This window comes from Melanerpes formicivorus, unplaced genomic scaffold, assembly GCF_026170545.1.
Source record: "Melanerpes formicivorus ecotype bairdi unplaced genomic scaffold, bMelFor1.0.p_v2 SCAF_21, whole genome shotgun sequence".
In the NCBI taxonomy this organism is placed as follows: domain Eukaryota; kingdom Metazoa; phylum Chordata; class Aves; order Piciformes; family Picidae; genus Melanerpes; species Melanerpes formicivorus.
In genome coordinates, this window is record NW_027142373.1 from 3,093,570 (window position 1) to 3,116,749 (window position 23,180).

Sequence of the window (23,180 nt, forward strand, 5' to 3'; positions counted from 1 at the left end):
CATCCTGCCCTTTGCTCTGCTCATGGGCACCCAGAGCTGTCTGCTGTGGTGGAGCAGGGCTGTGCCAGGCACATGCACTGCCCAGCACTAGGGTCTCTGCTGGTCCCTCCCTGGGCAGGAGGCAGAAAGCAGAGGCCAGAGAGCAGCAGCCAGCTGTCAGATGTCTGTCTTAGCCTCTGGCCAGCAGGAAGGTCTCCATCGAAATCAACAAGAGCTCTCTGGACTTCGAACCATGGCAGGTGGATATTTTTAGAAGCCAATCAATCAGTGGTGACTGTTCAAGTTCAGACAAGTCAAACACAGCCTGCAAAGTTAGACAGAAGCACTGTGTGCTGTGGAGAGGTTGGTGAGCCTCAGACTCAACAAGCTGTGCCAAAGCCAGGAGCTACCAGAGCTGAGTTCTTTTCTGTAAGAAGCAGATGTGTGGAATGTAGAACACAACACTTTTGGAATTGAAGCAATAAATTACAGTTTGGGCTTCCACAGAAACCTTCCCTCAAGCTACTAAAACTGTTTTCCAAACCTGAACACAGCCCTAGGTTGAGGGGTTCTCATCTCGCCCTTTGGTTTTGGTGTTGTGGGTTTTTTTTGCAGGTGAGGAAATTAAGGCACAGAAGCATTTAGTCCTACCAAGGTACTGCAGGGTCTCTGAAGATTCCAACTTGTCTCCAGGGATGTGCTGTACTGCAGCAGTGCTGGAAGAAGAAAACAAACACCTGAACCCTGGAATTCCTCTCCAGTCTGATGAGCTAAACCAGCATGGATAACCCCATCTATGGCCACAGAGCTCTGAATGGCAGCAGCAGAAGAGAGGCTTTTTGGTGGTTCTGCTAACAGGTAGCAGCATCTGAAGCCTTTGTAGATACTTCATCAAAGAACATCAGCTGTGGCTTGCTGACACTGAGCACAGATAAGAGGTGATTCTTGCAGGAACCTCCAGATGCTATTCTAGTGAGCAGGGCTGACCTAAACTAACTAGAATGAACTCTCACTCCATGAACACTCCATGAACAGTGCTGCCACATCCTTGGTGTTTTCCCTTGTTGCTGACCACTGGGAAGAGAACCTGTGGCTCCCGCCCTGTCTGCTTCTCTGCTGCTTCTTGTCCTTCCCTCCACTGGCTCCACGGCTCCTCCAGAGAGACTCTGTAGAGCTGCACAAAATGCAGTGCACCATCTGATTATCAAACTGGGCTCAGCTTAGATGCTCAGTGCCAGCTGGGGGGGCCTGCTGGGTTTTTGCTGATGCATCAGAAATGTATTTTTAGGAGGGTTTCTCTATAATTATTACATTATAGCTACAGCTGGGTGGCTCAGGGTATAGTAAACAGTCACTATACTTGCTAGAGGTCATGAACACAGAAAAGCATTCCTCTGGGTGAGCTCTGCTGTTAAATAATAACTCGTCACTTCCCACTGCAGGGGGAGTGAATGCCCTCACAGGGACGTGCTGACATTGGTGGAGTCAGTGATCCAGCTCCTAGAATTGACACCACTTCTTAAAGCTGCTCCTCTGAACAGGAACAATGGATGTGCTGAGGGGCAGCTGTTGCCCGCTGCAGCTCCCCTCCTCTTGCACCTTCATCCTCTCCTTGTTTTCTCCTTTACCTCTGAGGTATCTTCCTCAGCAGAGCTTAAGGCCTCGGGGTGATGGGCAGGTGAGTGAGGAAAGCTGTCAACACAACCACCCAGCAGGATCCAGAAGTGTGTGGTGAGAGGGGGTGATCAGGCACAGCAGGTCTGGTGAGCACCCTTGTGGTGTCTCTACTGTGGAGGGAGCACTCACTGCTGCCTTCTCCTTGGGGGATATTAATGGTGTCTGTGTTCTCCATCTGTCATCTCCAGTGCACTTCAAGGAGCTTCAGAGCTTTGAGAAATCCTGTCTCACTGAAATTGTCTGAACTAGCCCCAGGCACACAGGATGACCACACCTAAAGCTTGGTCTCCTTTGGAAACTCAGGCTGTCCAAGGACCACCTCGCTGCATGAGGTGCAGTCGTGGCTTTCATGGCACAGAAGAGCTGTGAGGATACAGCTGTGGCTCAGATCAGTTAACAAAATTGGTAATTTCATGAGCTCAGGGGTCCTTTCCCAAGGCCAGAGCAGAAGCCAAGAAATGTGACGGAACTGCAAAAGCTGGGGCAGGGGACAGATGTGCCACTCCATGACACTCTGTAATCATCCTGCCAACCACAGCTTTCCTTTCTTTATCTAATGTTCTTCCTCTGCTGCATCTACAGAAAGCAGTGGCCTCAGCTCAGCTATGCAGGAAAAGCCTCACTCTTTTGGTTACTCCTTGTAAGTATCACCCCTTGTCCCAGTCACCTTCTGAGCTCTACTTTGGATTTATACTTCCCAAAGATGGATGATGAGAGCTGCCTGTGGGTTTCCAGACAAAGGTTCAGCTGTTCTTTGTACAGTGGCAGGAGCAGCTCCTCATCTGTGCTGAAAATTGCTTCTCCAACAAGCCCTCTGATCTCATTTGGCTTTTGTGTTCAGTTTTAAAAGGGGTATAAAGCAGCCTCTCCAATACTTCATTTTATTTTACTGTTTGATATCTGGAAAGAAGAGGGTAGTTAAAAGTGCCTTTTTAATTAAGTTCCTTTAAATCCTTGAAAACAATGAAGAAAGAAAGATAGCAAACAGAGCCCAGCAGAAGAATCTCCATGCGTGTGAGCTGAGGTATTTTTCCCCTTACACATATATATATAAATCTCTCTTCCAAAAAACTTGCAACATTTCTCTGTTGCTCAGTCTGTCTCCTGGGAAACTTGACACCTCACAAGAGGAGCCTTGTGCCTCTGCTCTTTAGTGGGACATGAGTCTTGGGAACTCTGTTGCAACTCTCTCTAAATAAAGAGTATCCCTCATTTCTTGAAGGAGAGAAGAGCTTGTGGTACTGCATCCTCCTCTCTGCTTCTCTCCATCTTCACACAGCTATGAAAACAAAAGGCTCTGAGCAGCAACAGCTTCATTAACCTGGTGGGAGGGTTGAGCCGTGCTCCCTTCAGGCACAGCCTCTTTCTGTAGCCCTGTGAAAAGCTCCAAAGAACCTCCATGAGCAAGGAGACAGTAAAGAGGCTTAAGTTTGCTGTAATAGAGTTCAGGTCTGTAATGTCAAATGTTTAGAGCTCCATAAATTCAAAATAAGGTTGGACAACACTGACTTTGCTGAGATAACCTGACAGAGGCCCTCTACCATTCAACAGGATGAGATCTCACCACTCATGCTGGATGTAGGAGAAAGCCTGTCCAAAGCTCAGCCCTGCAACAAATCAAATCCATGGTGCAATGGTTCTGACCGGAACTAAGACATCTGAGCACAGAACTGCACGCTGACTGCACCCCCTGAACCAGAGTAGTGGGAGATGGAGAGCAGGGCAACTGGAAGCACTGACCCAGCTGACCCAGCTCCCAGCCTATCAGCTGCAATGGCTGGGGACAAGTGGCACAGAGTATCAACCTCTGAAAGCTGTTGGCACTCACTGAAAAATCACAACATGAAGACTGGACCATGGCTGCCCTTGTCATTTGAACGGGGAATCTGGGGGACACCGGTGTGCAGGCTGCTCCCAGTGACCTGCACAGCCCCAGGCACTGCATTTCTCCGTGACAGGCTTTGTGATGCAGCAGCACCTCAGCGCTGCCTCTGTGAGACTCTGAGACCTGTGAGACCTCTGTGGTGGGGAACTGGTGCTGTGCCAGCACAGAGCACTCAACACGTGTCCAGCCTCAGAGCTGTGGGGTGCTGGGTACTGAGGGCCACTTCACTGTCCACTGAACAGCTCTCAGACCTTGCCTGCTGCTTGCCCCTTTGCAGTATCTGCTTTGCTTGCCCTATAACTTGCCTAATTTTTTTTTTTTAATTGCTGTTATATCCTTTTATTTTTTTTCATATAAGGAGACAATGCTCTCTGTGTCTCCTTCCTCAGACACCACTGCTCCCAGGGACCTCTCAAACACCAAGACCAGAAACCAAGGCCAGGAATTGTAGGTTGCAGTTCATCTAAAACTGGGGACTTGTCCATGCTAATAGTTTTAATTTCCCAACTGTCTGCTTGGGTTACACACATAAAACTTTTCAATAATACCCCTTCTCTCTCTCCCCACATAGAAAACCACTGTGCTCCCCTGTCCTTCTTACAGCATGTGACCTTTTAGCTGCTCTCTCTTGCTTATCAAGTCAAGGAATTCATTCAGCTTCTCAGCTGCTCCAACCGCTGACTCTCTTGCTTATCAAGTCAAGGAATTCATTCAGCTTCTCAGCTGCTCCAACCACTGACTCTCCATTCACATCCCTCTAAGGCCCCACCAGCTCCTTGATGGGTTTAGAAAGATTTATACTTGCCTGGCCCTCCATATCCTTCCTCCTCAGGCTTTGATTTACCACCCTGGCTTCCTTATCACTCTCTAGCACTTCCTACATGCTTGTCTTTATAGCTTCTCATTTTCCCTCTTTGAAATCACCACTGAGCTGTGTTTCCTTAAGGGCAGTGGGAAAAACTCAAGCCAGCAAAGAGGCCTTTGCAAGGAACTGTGCAGCCTTGAGCTCCAGTGGCATTTTGCTTCTGCCTCTGGCCCTCAGCACAGGAAGGACTTTCAGCCCCTAACGAACTTCCGTAGGCAGCTATCAGCCCCTTGCCTGCCTCTACATTTCCTGTGCGTTCATTAAAGGAAAGCTTCGTGCCCTCCACAGGGCAGGAGGAAATACGACCTTTTTCACCCACTTTTTTGGTGCCTCCCTCCCCAAAGGGTGACTCCAACCCAGCACCACTTTCTCTGGCAGAGACAGTGCCACAACTGCCAAGTTTTGCTCTTCATTTTCCCTCCTCCTGGGGTTTCTGATCAATTTGCTACACAGTTTTTGTTACCCTGTTAAACAAATGGGAGCAATGGAAAAAGGAAGGTCATGATAGAGAGGACTGCTAGAGGTGACCACCACTCTAAGGATCCCCACTGGGGGCTCCTGGAGTTCCAGATGCATCTACCTGGAGGACCACAACGGATCAGAGCAATCAACACACCCCTCTGTGCTCAGTTGCTCATTGGCCAGACCTGAGGTTCCTGTTCCTGATCTTTTAACTCAGCCTTTGAAGTTACTTTCATATTTCTCCTCTTACTCCTAAAGATCCCCTCTGCAGGGATTAAAGCTGGCAGTAAACCATCTCACAAGTGTTTATGATCACAATTACACCTGTTCCTACAGCAATTTCACAGTCAATCGAGTCACATCATTCTTTTCATATTGGCCTTTCCTCTTCTGGTATCCAGATTTCCCAACCACATGGACCAACAGACAGCCCTGCAGTTATGATCTTAGAGTATTCTTTAAAGTGTTCTAAATCCTCCCCAAACACAGGCATACAGGCAGATAATGAAATGACTTTAGATAGCCAAATTGCAAATAAAGGGAGGGCATGTTTTCTGCAAACATTGCCTCTCTGAAGGACTGGGATGTGTATAGCCCAGAAGTCAGGCCAGCTGCTAGAAATGTTGCAGAATCCCAGATGAGACCATTTTTCCCTAAATTAAGGCATTCCTACTGTAGGTCACACCACTGTGATCCCTTAACGAGAGATTTCAGTTACCAGTGAGAGTTAATCCTGATTTGGGTACGAGCAGTACTCTAGCATGCAAGTGGCTGGGCAGAAAAACGGGAAACTTTTAAGCTTACTTTGGCCTTTATTCAGCCTGAATTTCCCAACAGAAAAACAAAAGATCAGCACTTAGGGGTGAAATTCCCCCCTGACACAATGAGGCTGACTGTTAAATGGGAGTTAAGGCACGCACAGCCAGGCCATTGGGAAGCAGCCTCTACAATGTCTAGCTAGAAGCAGGAGTAGGAAATAGAGTCATATTCCTTCAGAGGAGCCTGCTGAGAGCCTCCTGATCCCATCAAAATCACCTGGAAATCCCAGGTGCTGTAAGAAGAGGAAAGTCTCCATTTGGAAAGCATTCCAGGACAAAGTTCCACTGTGCTATCAACTTTCAGTCCCTCTACTCCTCTAACCTACTTCAGCTGTTAGCACCAAGCAGCAATAAAACAATATCCATGGTCACTCAGAAATCATCTTGGAATGCCTTCATGCACAGGGAAAGAGTCCCACAGCCTGCACATCAGATTTCACACGGGAACATCTCTTTCAGCTTTCAGTGTAGAAGATTTTTTTCCAAACACAAAAATCAAGTCCCCTAGCAAAGGCTAATCTGATCTCATCTTTGTGTTCACAAGGTTCTCTCCCTGCCTCTGAATGCTCATGAAATAAATAAGGCTGATAAAGGATTTGCAGTCCAGCTGCATGGAAGAGCTGACACAGCCATGGCACTAAAACTCTTTGCCACAGAGACTGGGACACCTCCCCTGGTTCTAAGGGATCCCCCAAGTGATCACCTCCATGGGTGCAGCAGCTCCCAGTAAGGCGCTCAGCACTCACAGCTCTGTACTAAAAGTGCCATTGCACAACACAGTAAAAGAAGATGCAACACTGAAAAAAAATGTACTGCAATGGCAAGCAGAGCTGCCAGAAAAACACAATGGCAGGCCTTGGTCCTGCACAGCCCCTCTGCTGCCTCACACACTTGGAACAGCTCTTCTGAACTCCATGGCACTCTCCACAACAGGCAATAGCCTTCTGTGGGACCAGGGGTCTCCTTTCCTTGCTCTGCTGGTGGAAAATTATATCTGCTCCCTCCTCTATAGCCTCTTTCAAGTAACACTGAATTACCTACAAGTTACTAAAATTGGACTAACAAATAAATGACTTTGTCACTGAGCTGATAAAATGTGACTGTTTACATAGGATTTAATCCTAGAAGTAAGACTCAAGATGACTTCAAACAGAGTCTTTGCCCAGTGTGTCATATAAAATTCTGTTTGGTTTCAGCAGAGCCGAGAATGACTTTAACAGCCTTGTTAATCACAGATTAAGAACGGAAAGGATCCTGTTTGGCACCAGGTGTGCCATTAATAACACCCAGGGATGCAGGGGAGCTGTAGAATGACCTAGCTCAAGCGCCAAGGAGAAGCTCTGTGTTGGAGCTGTGCCATGCCCGAAGCGCACAGCCCGGGCATGGCAGGACAGAGCAGCCCTTGTGCTTCCACAGCCTGCAGGGACAGGAGCTCTGTGAGCTCTGCTCAGCTTGTTTCAGTCTGAATTCCTGTAAGCCCATATTGGGTGCATTTGAAAAGCCAGCAAACATCCCTGGGAATCCAAAACTGTTCTGTTTTCTAGCCCTAATGAAGTCCCTTGCCTTTTTGCTGGTGTGTGTCCTGGAGGAAACACGGCACAAGGTTGGTGTTGCTCAGACAGGGGCACCAGGCACATCTCTTTAGACACCCATAGAAGACCTTGTCCATCTCTGGGCTGAGCTCAGTGCTTCAGAGGCACAGGCAGAGGCTGAGCATGGTGGGACTTCCCATTCTGGCATAGCTGGAGGTTCCTGCCGCTCTCCTGCTGCCAAGCCCACAGACATCTCCCCCTTGCTCCCCAAGGCCAAGCTCTGTGCCAGCCACTTGGGCACTTCCCACAACAGCCACTGTCCACCAGCATCTGACATGGACATTCCCCTACCTTCTGCCCTATCTCTCTCCAGGAACTCCCCTGGAGGTGCTCCATGGTGCTGGTACAACCACCTGAAACCCTCCATCTCTCCTCCCCAAGAGCATTTTTCTGCTGGGATGGGAAATCAGCTGCTCTTGGTTTATGTGGTGTCTGGTCCACGAGAGACCTGCAGGCACTATCACCAAACCAGATGTGCTGGAGTAGGAAGAAGGTCCAGGCCTGCAGGACTCCGAGCCATTAAGTGAAGCCCCAGAAGGTCCTTTCCACTCATCCAAGGCAGAGTGCCAGCACCACAAGCTCTCCCAGACCCACCAAACTTCACAGAGGTAGAAGAAAAAACCTGTTCCACTTTAAACTTACAATCTTACTTACATAAACTAACAATAATTTTAAGCACAACCATGAAGGCTTTGCCCGAGCAACCCTTCTCACCTTCACCTCCCATGCAGCCCCAAAGGTCCCCCAAAACAGATCAGAGGGAATTTGCACATCAGAGCAGTCTGGTTACAGCATCTGGTCTGTGGGTGAGCACTAGGCCTTCCCACCAGCAATCCATTAGAGAAGCTCCACAAGCCTATCTTCCAGACTTTGGTTCCTGCTCTGCACTATATGGGCTGCCACCTGCTACATACCAGGTATCTAGGTGGCATCAGCAGCCACAGTTTATTTCCAGCATGCACACAACACCAAAGCCAGCACAGGTAATCCTGACCACTATAAGGGGTGAATTACCTCCCAGCTGTCTGTTGTAGGACAGACAGAAAACAGCAAGGATGGACAACTTCTTTTTTTCCCTATGATCTTTCTGGAAGATCTTTGCCATGCATCTGATAAAATAGAAAGCAGAAAAACATATCTGGAATCCTCCTTTCTCCTGTGCAGAAGATAAGTTGTGATTCAGCATGAAAGCCCTTCTGAGTTTTTCCCAGTTCCCATTACCAGAGTGCCCAAACATCCCATTGTGAAGCAGAGTCTCCCCCAGCGAGGTGCAGAGCCAAGGCTCAAGCAGCATCGGGGGGTTACAAAAGAGCAGAGCAGCCCTGGCGCCTCCTGCTCTGCAAACGCTGTGCAGCCGACCTTTGAAAAGCCATTCCAGAATCCCTCTCATCACAACAGAGGCTCCTAAAATCACTTCTCATATTTTATAGCATGGGTCAGATCTCTGCCCTGACATCTTTGCTGTGGAATTCAAGTTTACGATCCATACGCCATAGCCTTTACTTGCTGGAATTTAATGCATGCTTGAGACCCAGGCAAGTGCAGAGAGCATGCACAGCATTCTCCTCCTGCTCATGCTGCATGTGTTTTACATTGTGCAGCCTTTACTCTGTGTTCCATGCTATTAATGCCTTCTGCTTCTAGAGCACCTCCCAGGTGGAGAGCTCAAAATACTTGAGAAATGGGATTGAAGCTGAAGAATACCTCCAAGACTGGCAGAATCTCCTGCTCTGTAACTGCTTTGACAATTCTAAGTTGTCTTGTAACTGCTGAGTGGTGCCCTTCTGCTCTTGCATGAAGCTTTCTGCAAAGGGCTGCCAAACTGGTGCAGGACCAGACTAGTTTATCCCTGCAGTTCCTCTAGCAGGCACTGGGTAAGTGACTCTCAGGTTTCTGCCCTTTTCATAGCATAGGGCCAGGCCTGCACGTACTGAACTCCTTGGGAAGCTCTGGAAAGTGGCAGAGATGAAAAATCCACTGCTGTGCAGCCAGCTCTGATCCAGCCCTTCTTCCCCTGTGAATCCTGAGGGCTTTCCCAGCCTGCTCCTGTCAGCACCAGATAAAAGGGAAATTCTCCTGAAGGTGCTGTGAGAGTCTGGGAGCCAGCGCTGAGTGTACTGCTGCTGCTATTTTCTCTGTACAGAGCTGCCATGTGTTCAGGTTTCCCTGGATGCTTCTTTTTCTCCCATACAAGTGAAGCCTGGCAGAAGCAGAGGCTTTTATACACTGTCTAGGATCCCTTAGTTATCCAGCAGCCAGGCTGGGAGTAGTGACTGCTGGAGTTCCGGCAAGCCTTGGTTTGTCACATACATAGAGACCAACTCTACCACAGATCCAAGACTGCTCTGTCCCTCTGCACTGATCCCAGTGCCTGAGGTTCTTATGCATGTGCTGCACACACCCCCTGGGTGCTGCAAATGCTGTGTTCACCATGCCAATAAGCAGACTTCTGCTAGGCTCAGGCCCTCAGCCTGACTTTTCACAAGCCTGCCTGCACCTCAGTGCTCAGTGGGATGCTGTCAGAAATCAGCAAAGCTCTGTGAACACCTAGGGCAGATATCACTTGAGCTGAATCAAAAAGGTCACCCAAGAGCAGCATGGTAACACAAGCAGCTCCATCACAGAGGCATCTGTCAGAGCTTGTTGCTGTATGTTGTTCCCAAACACACCCCTCTGGGTTGTGACTGAGCCATCACACTTCTAACTGTGCCCCCAGTACTCAGATGTGTGTTCAGCTCTAGGTAAATTTGACTTCTTGTCATGTTATGCAACTGAGCTTTTACTCAGTGTTATCTCTTGATTGACTCCTCCACTATTCCCCTCCTAAGGTATTTATCTTAGGCCAGTGACAGCCAGCAAATACTTAGTAGGACTCTTGTCTTTGGCAGCATGTTCTGGCAGTAAGTGTTTTCAGGCAGTTTGAGAAGTGGGTGTCACTTACATTAGCTCACTTTCAAATCCTGACTCACCCTGCACACACACAACCCCTCCTGCAGATCCTAGGCTGTGGATTTTAATGGAGTTTCCAGAGGAGGTGTGAGAGCTGCTGGCTGTGCTGATTTAGCTCCTATTGATTTATCTTGTCTCCTTGCATGGCAGCAGCTTGTAACTGCTTCCTCTGCTGCAGTCACTGTCTGCTCCCTGCATGACAAGTCTCTAGCATTGATGGAATGTGTTGGTGAAAAGTGCCTTGATGCCTGTTTGCAATGTCATGGAGACAGAGCCATCACCCAGTGACAGTCCCACTTTGGAGAGCTGCCTTGTTCAGCCTCTGCCCGCTCACTCAGAGAGGAGAGCTGTGCCCCATGACATGAAGGTTCCATAGTAAAGGACACAAACCAATCTCCACAGCAGATGAAATGAACCTGTTTTTAGGACTGGAGGTAAAACTAATCTCCTGACCCATCACAGCCAGTTACATCCCTGTAGCAGTGGCTAATGTGGTTACAACTGTGAATTTCTTTCCCTGAAGTGAAAATCAGTTGTTACAGGCTCCTTCTGGTCAGCAGCAGAATACACCCAGCGTGCTGTCATAGGCCTTAGTCTTTCAGGGATTCAACTTTAAAGATTAAAATCTGATTTTACCTTCTGTTAGAAGTGGCTAACAACTAGTAGCTCTTGCTTTGTCTCCAGCTGAGTTTCTGTTTCTACAACTGGAACAGAAACGTTCTTTAAAGCAGCTACAAGTTTGAGAGAGGTGAAAGGAGAGCAGACACTCCAGTTCACCCTGGGCTACCACCTTCCTCCAGGGCTTCAGCTGAGACCTTCTGAGTAACACTCCCAGTTAGCTGGTGGCAAGTCTGTATGTATTCACTCCCTGAAGACATCTGTGTCAGCTGAAGGCAGCTCTGCAACTGTGCAAAAAGGAAGAAATGGTACTCTGGAAAATGTGTGCCACATTGTGTCCAGCAGCAAAGGTGTCCGTGAAGAAGCTGAGGACTTCACATTGAGACCCTGTGCCCCAACCACTGGTTTGAGTGACAGAGCTTGACTAGCTCTAGTATGTGGCCAGAAGCTGGAAGGCAGAAGAACAGGATCTCCCTCTTCCAGCAGCAGCAAACCATAATGTGGCTCAAACCACATCAAGAGCTCACACTTGAGTTCCTGTTCTCAGGAGTCATCTAGGCACCAACATCCAAACCTGCTGAGGGGTGGAGAGGAGAGCAGGTGTCTAACCTGCTTACACTGCTGGGGCAAAGAAGCAGAAACCCATGGTACAGCAACACACTGCAGGACAGCTGACAGTGTGAGCAAAGCCATCTCCATCTAGCCTTTCACAGGCACCTTTTGTTAGGTCTTCAACCTGTCCTGAGCTCTCTGTCTCACACAGGAAAGGTCTGTTCCAACTGCTTTTAGTTCTCATTCATGACTTGGGCACTAATCACCTATTTTTTGCACAAAGAGCCTGAAATATTCCCTAGGGAAGGGGACCTTTAGCTGAAGCCTACAAAGAGGATGCCTCTTTGGCTATAATTATGTATTACATTGGTATTGGGTTTTAATGAACAACCCCAGCAATCTTTATAATTACACATTTGAAAAGGAAAAAAAATGGTTTCGGTGCCCTTTGCAGTCTGCTTCCCCTGCCTCCTTCACTGGGAATCCCAGCTTGTGCCTCTGGAACAGATCTGCTGGGGCTGGCATTGGCCAGACTCAAATCCACAAACTTCTGGTTGTGCCAGTTGGTGAATTACAGACCCAGTGTCTGCAAATGACTGGTTTGCAAAGTGAGTGCAGCCATCCTTTCAAAGGCTGAGAAATAAATATATCATAAATCAGCAGATGTGGATTTTATTTATAAAGATCTAATTAAATTGAGTTCTGTAATTTCACTCTGCAGGACACACACTGTATGCTTCTCCTTTCCCTCTGGGCCAGAAACATAAGCGATTTACCTCACAACGCTCTTCCTCCCTCATGTGCCTGGGTTCTGTGCTGCTCAAGTGACATCTTAGCCTTTTGCAGTGCCCTACAGAATTGTTATTGTATGTTACAGTCTGGGTTGGAGATCACCCAACAAAGAGATCTGCTTCCTTTTACAGAATAGCAGAAAAAGTTGCATTTTCCTGCTGTAAGGCCACGCAGAAATCCAGGCATGGAAAATAAACTTGGCACTGCCAACCCTGAGCACTTAGGAGCCCTGTCCTGGGCCACAAAATCACAACTTTGCCTTACAAATAGATCTGCAGATTTCAAGGACACATAATTTTAGGTTTCCTCTATTTGCCCCTCTTCCTTTTAAAATGTTTGGGTTGTTTTCAAGGGATTCTATACAATCACTGAAGTTGTCAGTTTACCTTCAGCTTTAAAGAACGCTGAGACTCTCAGATAATTACAGGATAGGAGGAACCAGAGCTTTGAAAAACAACTCTCTCACAATTTGTGGTGAAATGGCAAAAGCTGGTGCTGCTGCAGGCTGAAATCCACTACCTGGCACAGGGCTGACACATCCTCATCCCTATTAACCCTCACCCCACAGATGTTCAGAGGAAGAGGCTGGAGCTAAGACTGCCCTGAACATATGCAGCTTCTCTCTGCTTCCCCTCGAAGATCTCACCTTTGCAGCTTACTCTTTGACAAGCTTTCTGCTACCAAGCCAAACAGCACCCCCAGGCTGAAAGGAGTATTTCAAGATAACATCAAATATTTGCTTCAACCTAAGATGTAATTGCCTCTAGCAGAGTTGTGGATTTGTTTTTCCTTCCCCAGGAAACACTGGGAAAAGGCTCTATTGACCAAGCCAAAGCAGGCACTGCTTCCCCTCAGTTTTTCCACTCAAGTTTCACTCTGAAAGCTGCTGTTCTCACTGCTCTTTTGGTGCTTCTAGTGCCTGATGGCAAGTGTCACCATGCAGATCCATGTGCTGGCCCAGCTCTCATGGACAAAGACATCCATGGACTTCCTTAGAAGAAAAGCAACAGCCTGATGTCAGTGGGTGCTTGGCTAAGCCATTCTGCGTGGTGGGGACTCACTAAGGGATGGGAGCTGCATGAGGAGATTCTGGGCTGTTGTGGGTTTGTGTGCAAGATTCACACGGAGTTAACACAACTCTACAGGAGACACTTTAATCACTGGGTTTGTTAAAAGTAGAAAGAGTCAACATACCCTCGGCAGCGGCACTGCGATGGTTCCCGCAGGGACAGCAGCTCCCGAAGGGCTGGGCTGAATTCCCATCCTCCATCTGCACCCAGATCTCTAATGCTGACAGGACAGGTCTGTGTACAGAATGCTCAGGCTTCCCTGGGGAGAAAAAAAAAGGCACTTCATTGTAGTCATTGTGGCCAGAGAAACAAGCATACAGTGATGGCTCATCTGTCTTCTTCAGCCCAAGCCCAGGCAGGACTCAAAGGCAGCGCTGACAGCCCAGCTGCCAAGCTCCTCGCCTTGGCTCTGCCCAAGGCGTGTGCAGCCAGGTTCCATGGGCATTAAGGACATTGAATCCCATGCAGGGCAGGGCACAGGGCTCAATGCTCCAGGAAAGGCTTTCTCAGTTTTCTGAGACCCTGTTCATTCATTTGAACACAAGATCTCTTTTCCTTTCTGTCTTTCATGATCAAGCAGAGATAGGAAATGCACCCTGGAGCATCTCACCCTCTGGTCACTGCCAGGGTTGGATTCAGTGATCTCAAAGGTCTCTTCCAACCTCAATGGTTCTATGATTCTATGATTCAAAGGATGAGTCAGAGGAGAGCCAAACATACAGTCCTTCAATGCTGGATCATGGAAAGGCTTTCTGGATTGAAAAGGGAAGACAGCATTGTATGTTTACTCCAATTCAGACAAAAAGGCCAACTCTGAATCCATTTCAGACCTCTTGATCTCTCACTGTGATACTGTGATACTTTGCTGCTGTTGCTGGTTTTCCTGCTCTGCACAGGGATGCAGCCAAGGTTGCAGCTTCACATGGCCTGGCATCTCCATCACAGCGCCCACATCCCATGTCTAAAACTTATGCCCCTGACCAGGTGTCTGACGCAGCAGTGTGTCAAGTCACAGCCGCACACAGTTCATGGCTCTCTGCAGCTCAGTTCTGCTTGGACACAGCAGTGGTGTGCAAGGCAGGGGAGTCTCCTGCAGGGCATCCCACAGGCAGCTGAAGGTTGGGCATTTGGAGCCAGTTAGACAAATGATACACATAAGGAGCCCCTCCTCACACAAGCAGCCCTGCAGCACATGCAGGAGCTCCTGGCTCCAGGCACAGGTCCATTTGCAGATGGCTTCTTCCGAAGCACAGGAATTAAAGGGCATCTCTCACTGCTGCCAGCAGATGGGCTGCTGCAGCAGATATGCTCTCAGTGTTGACATATAAGGGTAGCATTGCTTCAGCAGTGACAGGGAGGTGTTGATGGGACAAAGCCCACCCTCCCAGTAACTGCAGCCCTGTAATCATAGCAGACTAGGAGCCAGCCCAACAGTTCCACAGTCCCAGCATTAACACTAAGCAAGTGCCTGAAGACCCCAGTGGGGCTGCAGAGACCTCCCTGTGTAAAAGCAAATCTCATGTGCAAGCTGACCAGCAAAAAGCAGATGGGGAAAGAAAAGTAGGATCTGGTTTAGATGCCCAGTTCCTACTGGCAGACCATCTGAGGTTTGAAGGATGTACATTTCCGGCAAACTTGGGGCCTCAGGGCTGCTGTGGAGTGGCTTACACTGACCTCCCTGAGATCACACAGCAGAGTATAGCAAAGCAGGGGAAGCCAGGCCTGTTCCCTCAGCCTCTTCATCAAATGACACTGGGGTGAGCTGGATGGGTTCACCTTGGAGAGCTGGGGACAGTGGGCTAAAGTGTTTCAGCAGCTAACAGCACAGCTCCCATGTCCACAGCCATCACAGCAGACCCTGCAGGACACAGTGCCCTGTTCCTGTAAGCTAACAAAGGCCTTTTGTTCCAGGAGGAAAATACTAATAAAAAAAAGTAGCATGGTTCTCTGTGAGTTTCAGTTGTTGCTGAAATACTCCCTTCCCTCTGCAGCAGGGCACACTGGGAGCCAGGCCGCCACGTCAGAGGGCTGTGTCGCAAGGCGGTGCTGTGTGCCACACCGATGTCATCAATCACACAGAGCAAACAACCAGCTCCAACAGCCACCTGGTTCCAGCCAGGCCAAATGTCACCCCTGTGCCAGCAGCAACCCCTTGAGCCTCCCCACTCATATGGGGCAGGGGCTTCAAAGCAGATCACAGGATCTTGTGAGAGCTGGTCCTTATGAATGCGAACCTAACACCACAGTCCCAGTAAGAAGTTTAGTCCTGAAAACACAAAGCAAGCTCAGCGCAACTTGTAGGCCAGGGCAGCTCAGCCAAGCTGCAAGGCTCCAGAAGCTGTCCTAATATTTACCTGTGCTCATGTCAAGTCAAGTCCTGACATTCATTTGGTCTTGGTGGCTAAAGCCTGGAGAAGGAGGCAGCTCCCCTGGCTTAGTCGAGCTGTCGCACCACAGCACGCAAAGTGTGTGAGGGAAGAGTTTGGGGCCAGTGTGGAGTGAAGAACTGTTCAGGAAGGTCTTGCTGAAGCAGGCCCTCAACTAGAAAATTTTGGAAGCAACACTGTCAAATCTGCTAGGCTTTAGCCCCCAGCTTATGAGGGCAAAGCCACAATTAAAACAGACTGTGAGAAGAGGGAAAACAGCAACACAAACTTCCACAAACCCCCTGAGAGGAGAAATTCTTCATTGAGTGTCTGGGCAGAGACTGAACACAGATGGAATGGCAGAGCCTTCTGCAAGGTTTCCCACTGGTTGCCCAGCAGCAGGAGGGCAGCTCTCCACAGGAGGCTATCCTGTGGTGGATGGGGCTGGAGATGGATGCAGGGCAGGCTGGGGACAACCTCCAGGTCTGCCCTGGGGACAGGCAGGGAGGTGCCTTCCAGATCAGGGCTTGTTTCTACAAACTCCTCCTGTGCTGCATGGGCCATGCCCAGGTCCCAGCCAAGGGTGGGAGTCTCAGGCTAGGGCCCAGATCTGACGGTGTGGGTAGGACATAAAGCTCAGAAGGTATTCCCAGCTCTCCCTTTCCCTCCCAACATGTGAGAGGTTTGACTTGTATCCTCATAACCTCTGCTCTGAACAAAGCAGCAAAATCATTAAGTAAGACAAAAGCAAATAAAAAACTGTGGATGGTGAAAGAGCCTCTGTGTGTGGGTGTGTGTGTGGGGGAAGGAGGTGTGGGGGGCGGGGGTGTAAAACACAGCACTGACCCAGCAGGGCAGGGAGCAGCAACTGCAGCTGAAACTGGAGCTTGGGACACCATGGATTGGCCTGACCTGTGACAACATCTGGACTCCTGTGCCACAACAGCTCCTTCTCTGCAAGCACCAGACAGCAAAACATGCAGTAAGATGCCCAGCAGAACCCAGTGTGAGGTTGGCAGGGGCAGATCCTCTCTGGGGAGAGCCAAATGCTATGGTAGGAGGAGAGCTACTCTCCACAAAGAGCTCTCCTGCTAATTGAGCAAGCGAAGGCTTTTCTGGAAGAAAACCAAAATATATCTGCAGACAGGCTAAAACAAAGAAGGAAAATTTAAAGGGCTGAACAAAGGCACCAGAAAGTCAGTGACAGAAGTTCCAATCTCTGCAAGCAGCTTGCAGAGCACTCTGCCTCCATCCTCCAGAGGTCCTTCACCTGCTGTGGGGGAAAGAGGAGGCGCAGCAAGAGGCTGCAGAAATAAAAAAGATGTTTCAAACAGCAAGAAATTATCAAAGCCAGAATTTGCACCTAGGACTTAAAGGCAGAGAAGTGCTGAAGCTATGAACTCTCCTTGGGGAGGAGCCAAACACTAGGGAAAGACAAAGCTGCTGGGGTCTGAGCCAGGAAGAGAAGCTTGAGGGGGACCTGGTTACAGGAGGTAGCTATGAAGGCACCATGAGTGTGGCAGGAAGCTTGAGCCCCCACCTGCTCTTGCCTTTAGGAGCAGGAAAGATCACGAAGCTTCCTCACAGACCTTTCTCAAAGGGAAATGCACAGACTGTTCTTCCTATGGTTCAACCATCCCCACCAGCTTTAAGTCCACAGGGTTAAAGCAGGGATGTAAAACCCTGAAGCCCTGAGAAGATGATCTTGTGTCACCATGAGGTGACATCTGGTGATGGCAGCATAGAGGATGGGTGCTTGGCAGGGAAGATCCCAGAGCTCTGTTATGCATTGCCACCCAAACTTGCAGAAGGTAGGACTTGGTCACCAAGACTATGGCAGAGCAAAGCACACTTCTCCAGAAAAGAGCTGTCTGCAACTTCTCCAACACAAACCATGAGCCTTTGACAGATTTTTAAGTGGATTTATACTGAGATTCTCAGCTTCAATAAAATGAGGAGGTGCCTAAAGCCATTTGCACTGCCTACGCATAAGGAAGACGCTGAGTGTAGAGCTCTGCTTATATCCCTGCTCTGTCTTTAAATCACAGCAGGGGAGGGACTCCTTGGACCTTCACAAGCCCTCAGAAGCACCATTAATGGAGCTGCCTTCCCTCACCACCAAGCAGCTGGAGGGAGATGGGTGCCTGGCCTCAAGGAGCAGAACAGAGCAAGCAGCCCCAGTATTGCACAGCTCTGGAAGCCATTCCTTAATGCAGGAACCCAGCTAGATGCTGATCTAACTGCTAAATTAGATGTTAATTATTGCCTTGATGGTCTGGTCCTCCTGAGAACTGCTGCCTGCTGCACTGCTGTGCTGAGGCTGAAGACACTCCAGCCCAGGGAGTGGTTTGGTGTGGTTAACACAGCCCATCTCTTTTCACACACCCTGAGCCAGGTTTGTGTAGTAAAATCCAGAACCATTCCTTTGCAATGACACATTGCAGGGATCCAGCTGAAAACTGCCTCATCTCAACAGGGTTATTCTGGATTGACAGCAAGGAAACTAAAAGGAAGGTTAGAATTTGATGAGGGGTAAGAGTTGAAAGCTCAGTAGTTATTTTTTAATTGCTCCTCAGACTACAACTGAATTACAACAAAGATATTCATTGTTCTAGAATAAGCCAGGACAATTATGGGATAGGTATTCCAGAGGAGCATCTTCTGCTTATTTCATAACTCTGGAATAACAAGTGGAGCAGTGAGGGTTTAGCAAGATGGCCATTTCATGCTTTACTTTCTGGGCATCAGAGAAACTACCCTCCCTTCACCTCATGTTTTTCAAACCCACCCCTGAGATGAGATTCTGTTCATATACACAGTGTGGAATTCTGCAGGGTTCACCTGCACCACTTCCTTTCAGCATCCTTTCCTAGCTGAAGTCCTGGTTGATTTAAAATGGAAAGGAAAAAAAAAATCAAGTGGAAAAGAAACCCAAGCATCTGTAGGAGCAGGGCAAGGTTTTCCATTCATGCTTTTCCCATGAGTCAGGCAGGGTCCATCCTGCCAGCTTGCACTGACTTGTGGGGCAGAGCTGTGGGTGCATACAGCCCAGTGGCAAGGAAGGCACCCAAAGAAAGCAGAGGGAAAACTGCATCCCAGGAGCTGCCATCCCTCACATATCCCAGCCAGGTTTGCCCAGGATATCAACACCTTGCCCACTTTGCTCCACACACTGAAAGCAGCACATGCATGAAAAAGGAGCCCCGTGGCGTGGAACTCGGGGCGCTGTGGAGGAGCTCTGAGGTCTCTAATTAGAACACACAACCAACAGTGACCTGGGCATCCTGCAGAGCTTCTTCTGAGCCTGAGAAGGCTGTGCACTCAAAGCACAGCAGCTGTCCCTGCAAAGGGCCACACCTGGACACATTTATTCTGCAATAAAATGTGACCTGGTGGTCTCTGCCTTATCCTTTTGGATAGCTGAGTCACCCTGGCTTCACAAGCTGATTAGGCCAATGCAGAACAAGGCTCTCTTCATTCTGCCCTGAATGAAGCAGAAATAAAGACCATGGAGTGAGACCATCTCTAAAATTAAACCCAGAAAAGCACACAGAGAATCACATGTGTTAATAACCAGTGGACAGCATTTCAATGCTCAGAAGACTAATTGGTGGCCCTCCCGATGAGGACAACTTCAGTGACTATCTGTCAGCAAGATCTCCACCCCCAAAACACCACTCTCTAACCTGAAAGCCAGGCAGTGGCTTGGGCTGTGATTTATGGGATGGTGCATCAGCCCAAACCTCCTGAATGATCTTAATTAAACTCTGAGGGTGAAAAATTAATCACTGTAGTTACTTTATTATGCATGACCAATCAAAAAAATGCTGCAAATTTACATAATGTCCAACTGAAAATTATTTAGTAGCCGCACTGAGACTCAGATTATTAATAATTATTTAACTTTTATCACCAGGGAGGTTCAGGCAATGTTTCAGCACCAAGTTTGCATAGGAAGAAAGGGAGCGAGCTGCTTTGGGGTATTTCTACCTTTTCCCACAGGTGACCAGGCTCCAGACCTGCTCTGCTACACTGTGACAATGCCAAATGTCCTCCTCTCCACGGGAACAGCTCTTTATCAGTACTCCATCCCCCCAAATATTTTTACCAGTAATATATAACATGCACTGTATGCCACTAATTAGTCTCCAAGCCAGTCCTGTGTGGGAATGACTGTTCTTGGTGCTGAGCAGGCTTAGATGCAGGTTTCCTCAAGCAGACAAGAGAACATGATGGGACAGGAGCTGCTCTGCAGGTGCTCCCCAAACCACCATGTGCACAGGACTCAGCTTCACCATTGCCATCCACTCACTTGGAGATGTCTCTGACACCTGCCTTGTCCCTGCAGGGGACAGGAGCCCTGTGCAGGGCTGGTGAGGAGGCTTCAATCCCTTGAATCCCATCAAGGCACCTGAGTGACAAACTGAGCCTCAAAGCAGCAGGTTGGTGCCAACCAAGCCCTACCCTGCTGCTGGGGTGAAATAACCCAGCCCATCTCCACTCTGTGTGTTGTCTTAACATCTCCATCAGGGGAATTTATCTGGGGCAGCCTCATGGACCTCTGTAACCTTCTCAATCCATTGCAGCATTTGATTACTGAAGAAATGCATTGGCTCTCCCTGGGAAGAGATGAACCAACTCCGCCCCTGAGCTCTTACCTGAAAGGAGTCAGGGAGAGACATAGCCATGGAAAATCTCCTCAGAAACCTCTCCCAGCCTTTTCCCCATGACCCAAACCCAGCATGTTCCCAGGACACACCCTGGCCACCCCTGCCAAGCACACACGAGGTGGGGACCATAAATCACCGTGCAGGACGTGCTGCAGCACTTGCTGAGAACAAAGAGGAGCATATTGACAGAGCTGTCCACAGTATCAATGCATCAACCCACAAGAGATCCCCCCAAGGTAAAGACAACAACCTGCTTCATCAAATTAGCACCTTAATGAGCCAAGATTGCAAATAAGAGGCAACGGTGTGGGCTAAAGCCTTGGTATGAAACCAGATAAAACACAACATGGGCTGGTGTGAGCTCTGCAAAACAGCAGGCTGCTGATACTGATATTCCTTAAGAACATCAATAAAAAAAATGATAAAATTGAGAAAGCATCCAGAAACTAGCCTCACAAAGAACTCAAGGAGTGCCTGGTAAACCATTACCTGCTGCACTGCATTTGAAAGCTGACACAGAAAAGGATTACTCCATGAGAGTCCTCACCTCCAATTTCATCATCTGCATGAACTTGTCCCATGATCATATCAGCCTGGATGTTCCTTTCTAGCCCTACTGAGAGAGCCTTCAGCCATGTGCTGCATGGTCTAACACTGCTGGTGACACCACACCAAGAAGCCATTGTGGTGGACTCCAACCAAAAGGCATTCCCAGTCATCCAGAACTTCAAGAGATGATTTAAAGAAAAAAAAGCCGTGTGGAGAGGGTGGTTACTGCAAGATGGTCACCACTAGAGCAAAGGCTAACAGAAGGACAGTGGGCACCCAAACAGAGACCACACACAAGCATGCAGATGTTCAGGTAGGTGGCTGCAGTGAGTGCTAGAGCTTGGCACTCGATATGGAGGCTGGAGGGAGCAGCTCCTGTTTCAGGTGTGAGCAGGTCAGTGATTTGATGAGCATGGTGGTCAAACTAAAAGAAGAGATGGAAAGGCTAAGAGCTAGAAGAGATGGCGAGCAGAAAATTGACGATTCCCATAATGTAATCTCTTCTAAACCAGAACAGGGGGTAACACTTAGGGGAACAGGGAGTTTGATACCTTCCCAGAAGCAAGATTCTCAACCTCCCTGTAGTAACCCACATGAGCAGGGCCAATGGGAACAGGTCTCTGCCCGACGGAAGAAATGCAAACAAAGAAAGTCTGCTCCTGTGAGCAGCACGCTGCCTCCAGTGCAGTTACAGAACAGGTATGAGGCTCTGCAGGAGGAACAGGTCATTGGTAAGGCCAAGGACTCAAGAAGGTCAGAAGCTGCACCAATGACAGGTTGCCTCAGGCCAGCCATCAAAACTTACCCAGAAAAGAAACCTCACAGGGTCATCGTCATAGGAGACTCCCTACTGAGGGGAACATAGGGCCCAATATGCAGACCAGACCCATTTCATAGAGCGGTCAGCTGCCTCCCTGGTGCCCAAGTAAAAGACATTGTAGATAGAATTCCCAACCTCGTGAGTCCTTCGGACTACTACCCACTGCTGGTCTTTCAGGTGGGCAGTGGCGATGTAACAATGAAAGGCTCACAATCTATTAAAAAATACTTCAGAACCTTAGGGCAAATGCTAAAGGGATCAGGGGCTCAAGTCGTGTTCTCTGCCATCCCTCTAACGTCAGCAATGGATGAGGAAACACTGAGGAAGGGCCGACAGATCAATTCATGGCTCAGGGGCTGGTGCCATCGACAGGGCTTTGGGTTCCACAATCACGGACTGGTTTTCAAGGCACCTGAGCTGAAAACAACTCATGGGACACACTTGTCCCAGAGGGGGATAAGAATCCTGGGGCAGGAATTGGCAGGGCTCATTGATAGGGCTTTAAACTAGATTTGAAGGGGGAAGGGGTTAATAGTCTCCTGCTGGCTGGTGACAAACAGAGGGGCAGCTCACCAGCAGCAGAGAGAAGGAGAGCTGGTAAGGGCTCTCAACTTGCTACCCTGAGGCAAGCCACGAATGATCCACCAGGACGTTCTGTGGAAACTGAGGGGATTTGGCACAAGAGGAGGACAGGGCCAGCCCAGCTGAAGTGCTTCTATGCGAATGCACGCAGCTTGGGCAACAAACAGGATGAGTTAAGGGCCACTGTGCTGCTGGGATGCCATGACATAGTGGCTGTTACTGAAACTTGGTGGGATGAATCCCATGACTGGAATGTAGGCATAGATGGGTATAAACTCTTTAGGAAGGATAGGCAGGGAAGGAGAGGAGGAGGTGTTGCCCTCTATGTCAATAGCCAGTTGGAATCAGTGGAGCTCCAACTGGGGAGGGATGATGAGCTAGTTGAGAGCCTATGGGTTAAAATTAAAGGCAGGACAGGGGTAGGAGATATTACTGTGGGGGTCTCCTACAGGCCACCTGACCAGCAGATCCAAGCAGATGAGGCCCTCCATAGGCAAATAGAAGTGGCTTCCAGGTCACAAGCCCTGGTCCTCATGGGTGATTTCAACCACCCGGACATCTGCTGGAGGGACAACACAGCAAGGCACCAGCAATCCAGGATGTTCCTGGACTGCATAGAAGACAACTTCCTCCTCCAAATGGTAGAGGAACCAACAAGAAATGGTGCTATGCTGGACCTTGTTCTCACCAACAGGGAAGGGCTGGTAAGCAATGTGAGGCTCATAGACGGCCTTGGCTGCAGTGACCATGAAGCAGTTGAATTTAATATCCTCAGGGCAATTAGGAGGAAGTATTCCAAGCTCACGACCCTAGACTTTAGGCGTGCAGATTTTGATCGCTTCAGGGATCTGCTAGCCAAAGTGTCGTGGGACAAAGCCCTGGAGGGAAGAGGGACCCAGGACAGCTGGTCAGTATTCAAGGACCACCTCCTCTG

The 23,180-nt window shown here is 48.9% G+C and overlaps 1 protein-coding gene across 1 annotated transcript in view; it reads right to left on the reverse strand.

The window, feature by feature from the left end:
- Nucleotides 1-23,180, reverse strand: part of COPRS (coordinator of PRMT5 and differentiation stimulator) — a 164,355-nt gene that overhangs the window by 27,916 nt on the left and 113,259 nt on the right. Inside the window, exon 5 of the mRNA XM_068151037.1 lies at nt 13,384-13,518. The gene's annotated coding sequence lies outside the window, so the exon portion shown is untranslated. The remainder of the gene's footprint in view (nt 1-13,383; nt 13,519-23,180) is intronic.